The sequence below is a fragment of the Daktulosphaira vitifoliae genome, unplaced genomic scaffold, assembly GCF_025091365.1.
Source record: "Daktulosphaira vitifoliae isolate Bord-2020 unplaced genomic scaffold, ASM2509136v1 Scaffold_1, whole genome shotgun sequence".
Classification (NCBI taxonomy): domain Eukaryota; kingdom Metazoa; phylum Arthropoda; class Insecta; order Hemiptera; family Phylloxeridae; genus Daktulosphaira; species Daktulosphaira vitifoliae.
The window spans coordinates 17,300,256-17,313,271 of NW_026099572.1; the positions used below are offsets into that span (position 1 = coordinate 17,300,256).

A 13,016-nucleotide genomic window follows, 5' to 3' on the forward strand; every position below is an offset into this window, starting at 1 on the left:
TTTGCATTTTTATCGTAATAGAACACTTAAATAGAAATTATAATAATCATTTCTAAGTAAGTTTTGGTATTTAAAAAGATTCTACAATTGAAATATCCAGAACTGAATTAATTCTAATGATTTACTTTAACTAAAAAAAAAAAAGTTAATATTTTGAATCCCTCCTGTGGGCTGTTAAAGGGTTAAATGTTCATAAAAATATATAAAATGATAGGTAATTATCTAAGGTATCTATAAAAAAAAAAATCATATTGATTCGGTCATTTTTAAAAAAGTTATGGCAATTTTAAGTAAAAAAAAATGAAAAAATATCGAAAATTAGCGATTTTTAAATTTGTAATTTTTTGGGGGATTTCCCCCGTTTACGAAGAACGAGGGATTTTTTTTCAATTTTTGAGGGTAATGTCTTCAACTAGATACGATTTGTGATCTTTTGACATATTTTTCATCAAAATTGGTTCAGTGAGAGCTGAGATTGAGAGTATACAGACACAAAAAAAAATACCTTCTCAGCTTCGCATCGAAGCTAAAATTTAAATAAATTTACAGAACTGCTAGAGTGAAATCATATTAATGAAGATGGTGTCAAAATTTCGATTATACAAAAATTATTAAGGAAGAAAGAATTAGAAATCATGAACTCCAAATTTCAGTTAAACATTGAGCATGAAATAGCTGTATTATAACGCATCATTAAAAATGTTTCTGAAATTGACAAATTTAGACGAAATTGATATAAAGTTTTATAAAATTCATACTGAGTAAACTAATGAAATTTATAGTGATTCAAAACAAGTATATCTGTATCAGTCAAATAATCAAAANAAGAAAAATGTTTTGCAATGTTTTAATTGTTTAGTTATAATTACTAATTTTTATTATATCTTGTCTATATTCTGATAAATACATTATTATTAGAACAAACAATTTATAATTAATATGAACATACTATACTTACATTTAAAATGAATAAATTTTTGTGTAAATAGAAATAATTAACAAAAAATCAAATATTATATCTTTTGTGGGCCTCAACAAAATGACACTTTTGCTCGTTTGTCTATTAAGGTCAGAGTTGGGTCAGTTATAATACATAAAAGTATAAGTATTATACAGGGTGTTCAGTAAGTCAGGAAACGGGTATCTATTGTTCTCATTGTTTGTAACAATGAGAACAATAGAAACCCGTTTCCTGACTTACTGAACACCCTGTATGTACATATTACACATCTACTTTTTTACAAACAATACTAATATCATGACAAATGATTCATAATTAAAAATAGATTTTTTTTTAATATTAAAATATTGTATTTATTTAATTAATTTTTACTTCACTTTAAAAATATAAAAATATAATCGGTGAAATCCCAAAAAATTTCCACAAGAATGACTAACACATAATTTATCACATAAAATATAAAAACATGAAAAAGTTAATATTTTGTTAATTTTATGAGATCATCAATAATTTAAATTAATAATATTTTTAATATAGTTTTAATTTTACTTAATTAATTAGCCACAAGTGATCAATTTTTATTATATAGATCATCAATTGATGTTTATTAAATAAAAGGGTTTAAAATCAGTGTGATCTATTAAAGAATAAACATTTTTTAAAGTATTATACATTTTATACATGTTCTGTAAGTAAGGAAACAGGTTTCTATAGTTCTTATGTTTATAACAATTGACCTGTTTCCTTACTTTCTGAACACCAGTACATGTGTGTTATGCATTGTATAAATAAAAGCAAATATACATTTTATTACCCAACCCTGATTAAGGCTCAAAATTGCATGAATTTGTATGTTATACAAAATGCTGGTTGTTTTTGAAACCAGCTCTTCAATTGAATCAGTCATTTCAAAAACTACATTTGTTACTGATTTTTCAGTAATGACTTTGTCAAATTTGATAATTATACATTATTATGTATACTTATGTATTTTGGGTAAAAATTTCATTTTTCAGATTCATATTTACTACAAAAGTCAATGACTTCATTCAAAAATGTTTCTGTATTATAACATTTTGTCAAGTTAAGTTTTTGTTATTAAAGAGAAATATTTTATTTTTTTTTAAATGTTTTATTAAAAGTGCAATGGTTTATTAAGCAAAAACAACAAAATTTTTATTTTGAAAAAAGTTGTTACCTATAACCAAGTTAAGATAAGTTAAATTTTTAGGAAAAAAAAAATATATTATTTTATTTTATTTCTTGATTTAGATTTCATATTATAAATTTCTATTCACTGCAAAAACAATGCAAATCAAAAATATTTTATTTCAATTTAATGAATTTGGTCAAAGTTAGACTATTTAAAACTATGAATTATGAATACCAGAAACCTTAAAAATAAATTAGTAAATAGGTGTAAGTGCAAAACAAGTTCTAGAGCTATTAAGTTTTTTTTGATACATGGAAATTTAAATTTTATTACTTAGGTGGTTTTTGAAATGACTGTTTAAATTATTTTTTATCATTATTTTGTAGAAAACTTTTTTTCTTTTGCTCAACTTAGAATTTTTTTCACTTTGGAATTGTGAAACACCTGTATGAGGGTTATACTTTATACTTTATTCCATGACAGAATATGTGTAATACATGAATTCATGTAGAATATGCGTAATGCCATAGAAAATTAAGTATAAAGATAACCCTCCTACAGACATTTCAACAATTCCTAATGAAAAAAAACCAGTTTCACAAAAAAAAACCTTGTTTCCTCATAAAATGCATTGCAATCATGCCTCCACTAGTATAGGTCTTGGGGTTAGGTCTAGTATGGAGTTTTTGTTCTGAATAACTATTATTACTCCCTTTAAAAAAAAAGTAATAATAGCTTCATCATGTAATAATTTTTATCGGAAGAAATTTATCCCACCTAAACTACTTTCTTTGAAACACAAGAAAAACTGTAAAATATAGCACTGACACAATGAAAAGTGAATAAGTAAAAATTTATTTATTATCTATTTATTTTAATTTATAAAATTTATATATATAATTTTTTTTTAAATTATATGTTAGCATCCTCTAATATTAAATAACTGTCAATTATAACAATTAAATATTGCAAAGTGTATGAACCTTATATCATCCTATGCCCTTTTCTTGGCACGGCACTGATGCCAATTTTAAAATACAGTGGAACCTGGATAAGTTAAAGCTCAAGAGAAATTATTTTTTTTAACTTAATAAGGTTTTTGAACTATTAAAAGAAAAAATTTGACTTAAAATTATTTAAGAATTTTAGTTTGTATTTAACACTTATTTATAAAAATATAACAGATTGATTCCAATTGGTAATAAAATAAGTTTTAGCTGAACAAATAATCATATTGAGTGTACCAGAAAAATACATTTAAAAGTTTAAGATTATTTGATTATTTGAATAAAAAATTGACTTAAAATTATTTAAGAATTTGAGTTTGTATTCAACACCTATTTATAAAAATATAACAGATTGATTCCAATTGGTAATACTTGAATGTAACATATAAAATAACAATTACATATATCTTAAATTTTAAGATATTTTCTTACTAATCCCTCTAATATTACATCATAAAAAGAGTCCTATAATAACTACAATATTACTTTATTACATTGCCCTATTTTAATTAAAAAAATTAACAATTACTATTAGATTTATTTATTTTTTGCAATCTATTATTGAAAGTTTATAGCATTTTGCCAATCTCACAATCATTTTTTTTTTTTAATTTTATGAAATTACATAATATAAAACAATTTGTTTATTGATAGTTTATAACTATAATAATAGTTTATTATAAAACTTCAAATAATTTCTTTGTATTATCTATATTTTTTTTTTTTTTTTTTGAGTAAATAAGATTCGAGGGAACAGAAAGTATTATGCCTCATTAAGGTTCTACTGTAGTAATAAATAAACCATTCTCAGTTGTAAGCAAAAAATAATGAAAATATTTGTTGACTGATAGCACAAATCTTTAAACAAGCCATTGATGTAACTGTGTAGAAATAATATGTATAAAAATAATAATTTTAATATAGTTGTTTTAAGTACTTGCACATTGTATTTAAAACATCAATTATTCCTACCTTAAATTTTAAGCTAATTTTTTTCTTACTACTCCTTCTAATTGAATTTAATCAGATAAGTATTCCAATAACTACATGTATTACTCTAAAACATTACCTTACTTTAAGTTCAATTTTAACAATTATCAATAGTTTTAATTTTTTAAAGTAAAAGTATTACTATAAGAATAATTAACATACAAGAGATTTAACTACAATACTGTAATTTCAATATAACAATTCATTCTAATATTGATCTCACAATATTCTTATACTTGATAGAAGAAATTAAAGCTTACTAATTTTATATGCTTAGAATCATGTATACAAAACCAATAGACATCATATTTGTAACTGAAATTAAATTTAAAACAAATTAAATTAACTTACATGGGATAAAAATGGTAATGCTAAAAAGCAAAATTTATTTTATTAAACTCACTTAAGTTTTTTTGAGAACTGTGCATTTATTTGATATGTGACTCTTTTTCATGATATAGTCATGACAATAGCAAAATCATGATTAAATCATTTTTGTTTCTTAATATAATTAGGATATTAATTTTATGATATCAAAGTATCTTAATTACAAGTGCATACTTAAAAGTACAGATACTTACAACGGCAGGTATTAAAACTAAAAATTAAATTAAAAACAACAAATTTTTAATTAAATTATTATGTATGAAGAAGTAACTAAAAACTTAATTTACAATACAAAAAATATTGTTAAAAGAATTTATGGATGACGACTTATGTAACAAGTTATAATAATTATAATTTGTGCAAATTTTCACATATTATTACAGAGTAAAATTAAAATTATGTTTATTCAAATCTACGCATGCTTAATCAAATATTTATAAACTTATCAAAATAGTTGCATAATATTTTCTTAACATCTACAGTGAAATATAAACACAATCAAAAATAAAATTATTTTTATTAAATGGAAAATTAATATTCAGTAGCTACTTCATACAATTTTTTAATTAGGTATACATACTTTAGGTTTATTATTTTTTGCCCAGAGTTGAAAATTTATTATTTGATTATGCCTAATAATCTTTTATTTAAAAAATGTATACAAAACTTTAAATTGACAAATGTAAGAAAAATTCTAAGTACTTATTTTATTATAAATAAAGTTATTATTTTTTATTTAAATTACTAAATATTTCACTATTTCCCATACTCCAATTATGTAATTTCACAATTATTGTCATATACAAATTAGACTCATGCAATATTTTATTTAAAATCATTGCCAGAGTTAAAATTACAAATTAATAATCAAATTTTAACCAATATTTCAATTAAGTCATAGTTCAATTTTCATATAACTAAAAAAATAGAATACTTATAAATATGGTTTGATGCATACACATTATACTTAAGTTTTTAATAACTACTTTTTTTACAACTAAGCTACTTCATAAAATCAAATTTGTTTCCCTAACTATAAAAATTATTAAGTTTTACAAAAAAATTAAAGTGTAGTATAAATACTACCTAAATAAATTATTAACTAATAAAAAAATGTATTAAAAATAGTTAACGCTAGATGCTAGTTTCAAAATTATTATATTAAGTATACCAATATTATTCAGCATATTATACTCATTAGGAATAGTTGGGTAATATTGTCATAAATGAAAAATAATTAGTAAAAAAATCAAGATTACAATGATCATTTAAATGTAATATGAGCAAAAAAATAGATTGTCAACTTATTCTTTTGGGAGCCTGAAGCTTCCCCTAAATATGACCCTAATTATACTGCACATCTATTATTACATCATTATATGTACTTACTTTTTAAGTAACAAAACACACTACAGCAAAATTAATTTTCCTAAAAAGTGAAAAATATTGGTTTTCATTCATTTAGGTATAAATTCTTAGTAATTTTGTCTTTCAACAGCCGAAAATCCAAAAATGTAAATATCTTCTTAAGTAATTTGTTTCGTTAATTTTCCAATATAAATAGTTTTCCTTGTGGCTATATGATAAAAGAAAATGATCAAAGCAGATCAATATAAGCATTGTTTCGTAATTGAACTTACCTATTATTTGACATTTTTTTCCTTAAATGATCTCAATAAAATTTCAAATATAATTTATTAATTGTAACGATATAAAAATAAAATAATTAATATGTTACATTGAATCACTATATTTATAACATTATTAAACATTTAATATACAAAAACGTTAAACAACGCAAGTTTGTATACAGATGTCCAGTTAATTTAATACTCAATTCAGTTTTCTAAGGTTATGTTAAGTGTTATTGAATAATGAACAAGAATTTTTAATCACGCGTGATTGTAATACAGCGGCGAATTAGTATTTAATTCAATACAGTTTATGATGTTATGCTACAACTTTTAATTCGTATCTATCAACAAAAAGATTACTTTGTGTAAGCAATGATTATGATAACATTATCGAAGTATTCGATTATTTTAAGAATCACAATACTAGGCGAAGGGTTGGGTTTTTTAAAGAAATTCGTTCTTCAGTATTACAGTTAGTCTTACAAACTGATAGACTGTGCTATTAATAATATAGTAAAGATCCGTTTTGAATCTATTATTATTAATATTATAATAATAGATAATTATGGTTAAATTAGTGTGCCGTAAATTATTATTGCTATCTTACTTGTCATATCTTGGTCAATAACAATAGTGTATATTACACTATAGAAAAATAGTGACTTCTGTATTGAAAACATTAAAACAACAATAGAAATTTAGTCCAAAATTATTTAACTTTAACAAGCTGTAACAGACGAACGGCTGATCGGAAAAAAAAATTGTAAGAGCAAAGTTGTTTGTATTTTTATGTTCAATCATAACAATAAATTCAAAATAGGGGTTCCCATTTAAGAAAATGCAAATTAATGTTTTTTAACCTTGAAGGGATCAAAAAAATTATGTTTTTACTACATATTATTGTAGAGTTTTTTGAATCAAAAAATATTTTCCTTACCAAAAATTAAAAATTTTCAATAGTTACCGAGAAAATGAGTGTCTTATCCTTAATGAATCACCCTGTATAAAAGTGTCAGACTTTCCAGAACATTTTCAAAAGTTCAGTTGAAAAAGTTATTTTTTTGTGAAAAAGTTGTCATTTTAAATCCCCCCTTGTGGGCAGGTTAAGGGTTAAATTTATGAAAAAAATATACCAAATGAAAGGTAATGATATTATGCATCTACTAGGCTCCGCCTAGCTGGGGCTCCGCCCCAGACCCGGGGCCCTTCGAGCCTTACGCGCCTTCGGCGCGTAAGTCTCTTCGGGCAGTCATCATAAGTAGGCCACTGATTCCGGTAGAAGTACCCGGCTACGCCGGGCACGATAAGTGTTTTTCAGAAAAAATATTACTTCAGAATCAGTGAAAACTATAGAAAACTATATCTAAAAATGTTATTATTAAAATCAGGAAAATTCAAAAAGAGAATATAGTAAAATGTATTGGGTATAAGGTTGAAGCCTCTTAATGAGGTATTCCCTTTAGGCCTATTCAAAAATTATTTTAGGATGAACCCCAATTCAAAAGATAAACTCATAGTCTCATACATCATATATGTGAAAAAAGAAAATTATTCCTTGATAAAAATAGGGCAATTGCGAAATAGTGTCTTAATAATAATACATAATACACCATATAATTAAGGTTCATAATACGTATCAGCAGAAATGAATCACTGCGCATAATAAAACCATGCGCGTGGACTTAAAAAAAAAAAAAAAAAAATGGTCGTAAAACGGTAAAAAATGAACGGATTGAATTGATTTTTTTATCATATCTCAGGAATGTCATTGGGCGGGTCTGATGAAAATTTCAAACCTTAAGTCGTAAAACGCTGGCGTCAGCGAGCGTTTTTCTCGAAAACGGTCGAAATTTTAAAACGCTCGCGGGCGAGCGGCAAAAATTTTCCGACCTTCGCCAATAATTTTCCCGGAGTCTGGTGACCGAGTACTTTCGTTGAAAAAAAAATTTTTGAAAATCCGAGCACGCTAAGTAATTTTCCCAGAAAAGCGTTTTTTTCCTTGTTCTATTATATAATNCTGAGAAAAAGTGGTAACAGACACAAAAAAAAAAAAAAAAAACACATCTTAGTAAAACCAATACCTTCTCAGCTTCGCATCGAAGCTAAAACACATCTTAGTAAAACCAATACCTTCTCAGCTTCTCATCGAAGCTAAAATACTCAAATATGAGTTAAAAAGTTACATATCTCTACTATGAAACACACAGAAGAGAAATGAATAAAATACAATAATTTCATGCAAATAATAAGAACTGTTATTAGCAAGTTGATGTGGTGTTAATTCAATGTTAAAACATAAAAAAATAAGTCTGCACACTAGTTAATATAGCTCACGTTTAATTAACGAGGTACAAAATCCTAATTTTTCATTAAAATACAAAAGTTACAACAAAAAAATACATAGAATCTAAAATAAGTATCCACGATTAAATTTATTATAAAATATTATTATAATGCGTTGTTTTAAAGTAATTAATATAATTATTACTTAAAAATTATGTCTATCATATATATTATATCAGAATTATCAATTTAAAAATCGCCCGGTTTTAAAGTGCATTCGGCAGCGGTCGTATTTCACCGATTGTATACGAATGCACAAAAATACAAGGCGATGCACTTGCGCGTACTACGACGAAAATGCGGACTGTGATCGAGCATACTTCTTATTCATTTTACTATGGTATATAGAGCAATACAACCATATGTGAAACTAAGGAAGTGGCTAAGTCTTTTAAAAATTTAGAAAATTATGTTTATTGTTATTTAAATTATTTTTAGAATGGGGAAAGATACATTTAACCCTTATCATTTAGCCCTTATGATTAAAATATTCCTTATAGATTCATCTATGAATTAAAATTTTGAAACTTTCATTAGACTTTAGACAAAAAACATAAATAAATACATAATGGTAAAATTAATACCTTTTCAGCTTTGCATCGAAGCTAAAATATAACTTAATGAAATATTAAAAATAATCTTATGTCTGTACAGGTTAAAAACTTAAGGTTGATTTCGGCATGAGTATAAAAGTCAAAATCAAAAAATGATGCATCAGAAACTATTTTATAGTCTTTAATTTACCTCAAACTATCCTTTAACTGTCGATAGATCCAACTGTAATATTAGAAAATATGGACAAGTTATTTTAACCTGAATTAAAAATAATTATTAGTTGATAGTTGAAAAGTAGACTACAACTCCTATAGGAATAAGTTTGGAAACGTTGTTTGCGTATTGAATAATAATGTTATAATGACCACTGATAATTTTTGTGTAAACCTTCTAACTACTACCTGTAATATGTTTTGACAGCATGGCGTACTTTAAATGACACTAATTGTCGATAAAGCGACTATAACAATTGAACACGTTTCAACGGTCACAGATAAAAGTGTACACTAGTTATGTATGTTAAATACCAATGCTAAAACTCCTATAGGAAAAAGTCTGGAAACATTATGATATGCATTGACCGATAATGCTATATTCTATAAATACCCCAATTAAAGATCGCGTATAAGAGAGCGATTTTTAAAATGTCCATTTAAGTTCTTTTAGCATGCTTTAATAAAAATTTTTTTTTTCTTAATAAATTTGGAGATAATTTGCAATTGATATCATCTTTATAAAATTAAATTCATAAAAATGATCATAGCAAAATCTGCCTTTAAATAGGACACTTTTCTACCCTTAAAACGACGATAATTTAAAAATGGTTTTATATAAAAAGTTATTTTCACCATAATTCTTTTTAAAATTGAATTCTCTATTCAAATGAGTAAGAAAAATTAGGGGTTGTCACTTAAATTTCTTAAGTTAGGGTAGATTTATACCATTTTGCATTAGGGTTGAACTTTAATTTTAATTATAAAAGATGCATTTAATTATTCAATTAAATTTTTCAAAAAAAATTGTTGAAAAAATCAATAGTGGTTCTAAGAAATCGGTGTTTCCGAACTTATTGAACACTCTGTATAATAAGATGCGTAGCCGGGTTCTCCTACCCTAAGAATCAGTGGCCTATTTATGAGGTCTGGGCCGGATATGCAGCTAGGCAAGTCTTAGTATAATATATATGAATAAATATTAAATTTTATTAAAACTTGTCTTAGTCTAAATTTGACATAATCATAGTTAAAGATTATCGTTTGTTTAATATCTCTCTAATATACATATGTTATATTGCTAAAAAAAAAATTATAATTATTATATATTTATTCATACATACATATATATATTTTCAAGAATAAATTTCTATTTATCAACAGAATCAATATAATTATTATATTATTATTAATTATCTTATTAAATCAATACTCAATCAGTTTTGTATGTGACTTTGAATGTTAGATTAAAAGAGGGGGTACAGTGATCTAGCTGGACTCGAAATAAAACAAAATATTCATATATTTTATATTTTGCTTATTATATGGTATAACCAAGGTTATAAATAAAAATGCAAATTATTAAATGTATTCATTACAGGAATTTCTTGTAATAAAAAAAAAACTTTTATGCAGTGGTTGTTAGTTAAATATATATATTATACGATGCAAAAATGTTGTAATCAAACCTAATTCAGTATTAAAATCTTTAATAATTAAAAATTGTTGTTTTACGCAACCTTAGTGTTCATTGCTTTGGTCGTGATATAATAGGTAAAATCGACTGTTATTGAAAAAGGGAAAGGATAGGGACGGAATGGATTACACTGGTTACATTATGTTTTTTATGATATTTATATTTTTTGAACTTTTAATTGAATGGATTATTTAGAATAAAGAAGTTATAAGATATAATAAGAATGAACAACTTAGAATAATTGATATTTTATAGGCTTTATTTAGAATTCATAAAAAAGTATCACGTAAAGACTTTTTATTATATAGAATCATACATTATTTTTTAAAAATTTTGAATAGGCTAAATTTAATAAGGAATATAATGAAAAAATTGTTATTAAATACTTAAAGATCATTCTTTATTCATTTTGTTATTAACAAATTTGTTAAATACTTTTTACGCAAAAAATTTTCGGTCTAAATAAATGAGAGCAACTTAATTGTCACTTAAAAAATAAAAAGGTTTTGCGTAACTTCTTTAAAAAATTACTTTTTTAGATGACTGTTTATTTATATATACTATGTGTTAAGCTTAAAACTAAATTATTTAAAAAATATATATGCAAATCATAGATAGTGTATAATTTTTAGAAAGAATTGTTGGATTTTTCAAAAAGTAAATTATTTGCTTAATTATATTCTGAAGACTTATGATTTATAAATATAATGCATTCATAAATACTGAAAGCAATTTAATTTAGTATGAAATTAATATTCAAAATTTAATATTGCAATTTTTACTGAAGAATGATAAAGTAGTTGTACATTTCATTGCCTATATGAAAAACGTATATCAAAAAATATGTATGGAATTATATATAAAAACCCAGCACAGGAGGATAGCGGCACAGTGGTGACGTAGCATAGTAGGATCAAGTATTATGATATCTGACAGTAATTAAAGTCACTATAAAAAAAAAACGCTTCGATGCAAATCTTTAGGTAGTGTTTAATTTTAAAAAATTGGTGGATTATTCTAAAAGCTACATGATCTGCTATTTCCATTATTTATATCATGATTAAGATAAAGTATGTCGAATGAAAGAGGGATATAAATATTATTTCTCATAAAAAAATTATATTAATCCATACACTTTTCAATAAGTTATATTATTATAAAGTTAAAAATGTAAAAAATAAAATCGAGAATTTTCACACAATAATAGCATTTGGTAGCTATTTTCACCGTGAAGACAAAATAAAATCCATGCGAAGCTGAGAAGGTATTGGTTNAATCCGAAATTTTTTTTTGCATAATAAAGTATATTACATTAGCTTTAATTTAAGATATATATAAAAGTGTCAGATTTTCCGGAACACTTTCAAAAGTTAATTTTATTGTGATAAAAAAAAGTTCTACTTTCTACATGCATTTTTTAGATTTGAACCCCTCTCGTATATAGGGAAATGGTCCGATTTAAAAAAACAGTATGTCAAATGAAAGATGTATATAAATACTACTCCTCATGAAAAAATTGTACTGATCCATATATAGCGATTACATAGGTTTCTCCCATTTACGGGGAACGAGGGAATTTTTTTCAATTTTTTGAGGGTAACGTCTTCGACTAGATACGATTTGTGATCTTTTGACGTATCATTGAAAGAAATCAGTTCGGTGAGAGCTGAGAAAAAGTGGTAACAGACACAAAAAAAAAAATAGACCATAGTAAAATTATACCTTCACAGTTTCTCATCGAAGCTAAAAAGGAAGTTTATTTATTCGAACTATACATAATTATTATTTCAATTATGAAATTGAGATTTATCATAAGTAATTGATACTTTTAGCTTCGATGCGAAGCTGAGAAGGTATTAATTTTACTATGATGTGTTTTTTTTTTTATTTTTTTATTTTTTTTTTTTTTTTCTGTGAACGCTCAATCTCAGCTCTCGCTGGACCGATTTTGATGAACAATATGTCAAAAGATCACAAANTTTTTTTTTTTGTGTCTGTGAACGCTCAATCTCAGCTCTCGCTGGACCGATTTTGATGAACAATATGTCAAAAGATCACAAATCGTATCTAGTCGAAGACATTACCCTCAAAAATTGAAAAAAATTCCCTCGTTCAAGTAGTAATTAAGTAGTAATCAAGTAGTAAAATAGTAATTAAATTTTGTATCAAATCGATGTTTAATGATTTAGTATTGTAACTTTTACGGAGCAATTATTAAAAAACCCAGCACAGGGGGGTCGCGGCACAGTGGTGACGTGGCATAGTTGGATCAAGTGAATGATATCTGACAGTGATTA

General features: G+C 24.9%; 1 long non-coding RNA gene across 1 annotated transcript; it reads right to left on the reverse strand.

Annotated features, from left to right (window-relative positions):
- Nucleotides 1-3,479: 3,479 nt before the first annotated feature.
- LOC126910511 (uncharacterized) lies at nt 3,480-6,860 on the reverse strand. The gene is made up of 4 exons (XR_007705265.1): nt 6,139-6,860; nt 5,888-6,074; nt 4,515-4,709; nt 3,480-4,426 (listed from the first exon to the last, which is right to left on the reverse strand). It is a non-coding gene; the product is annotated as an uncharacterized LOC126910511 (long non-coding RNA).
- Nucleotides 6,861-13,016: the final 6,156 nt, after the last annotated feature.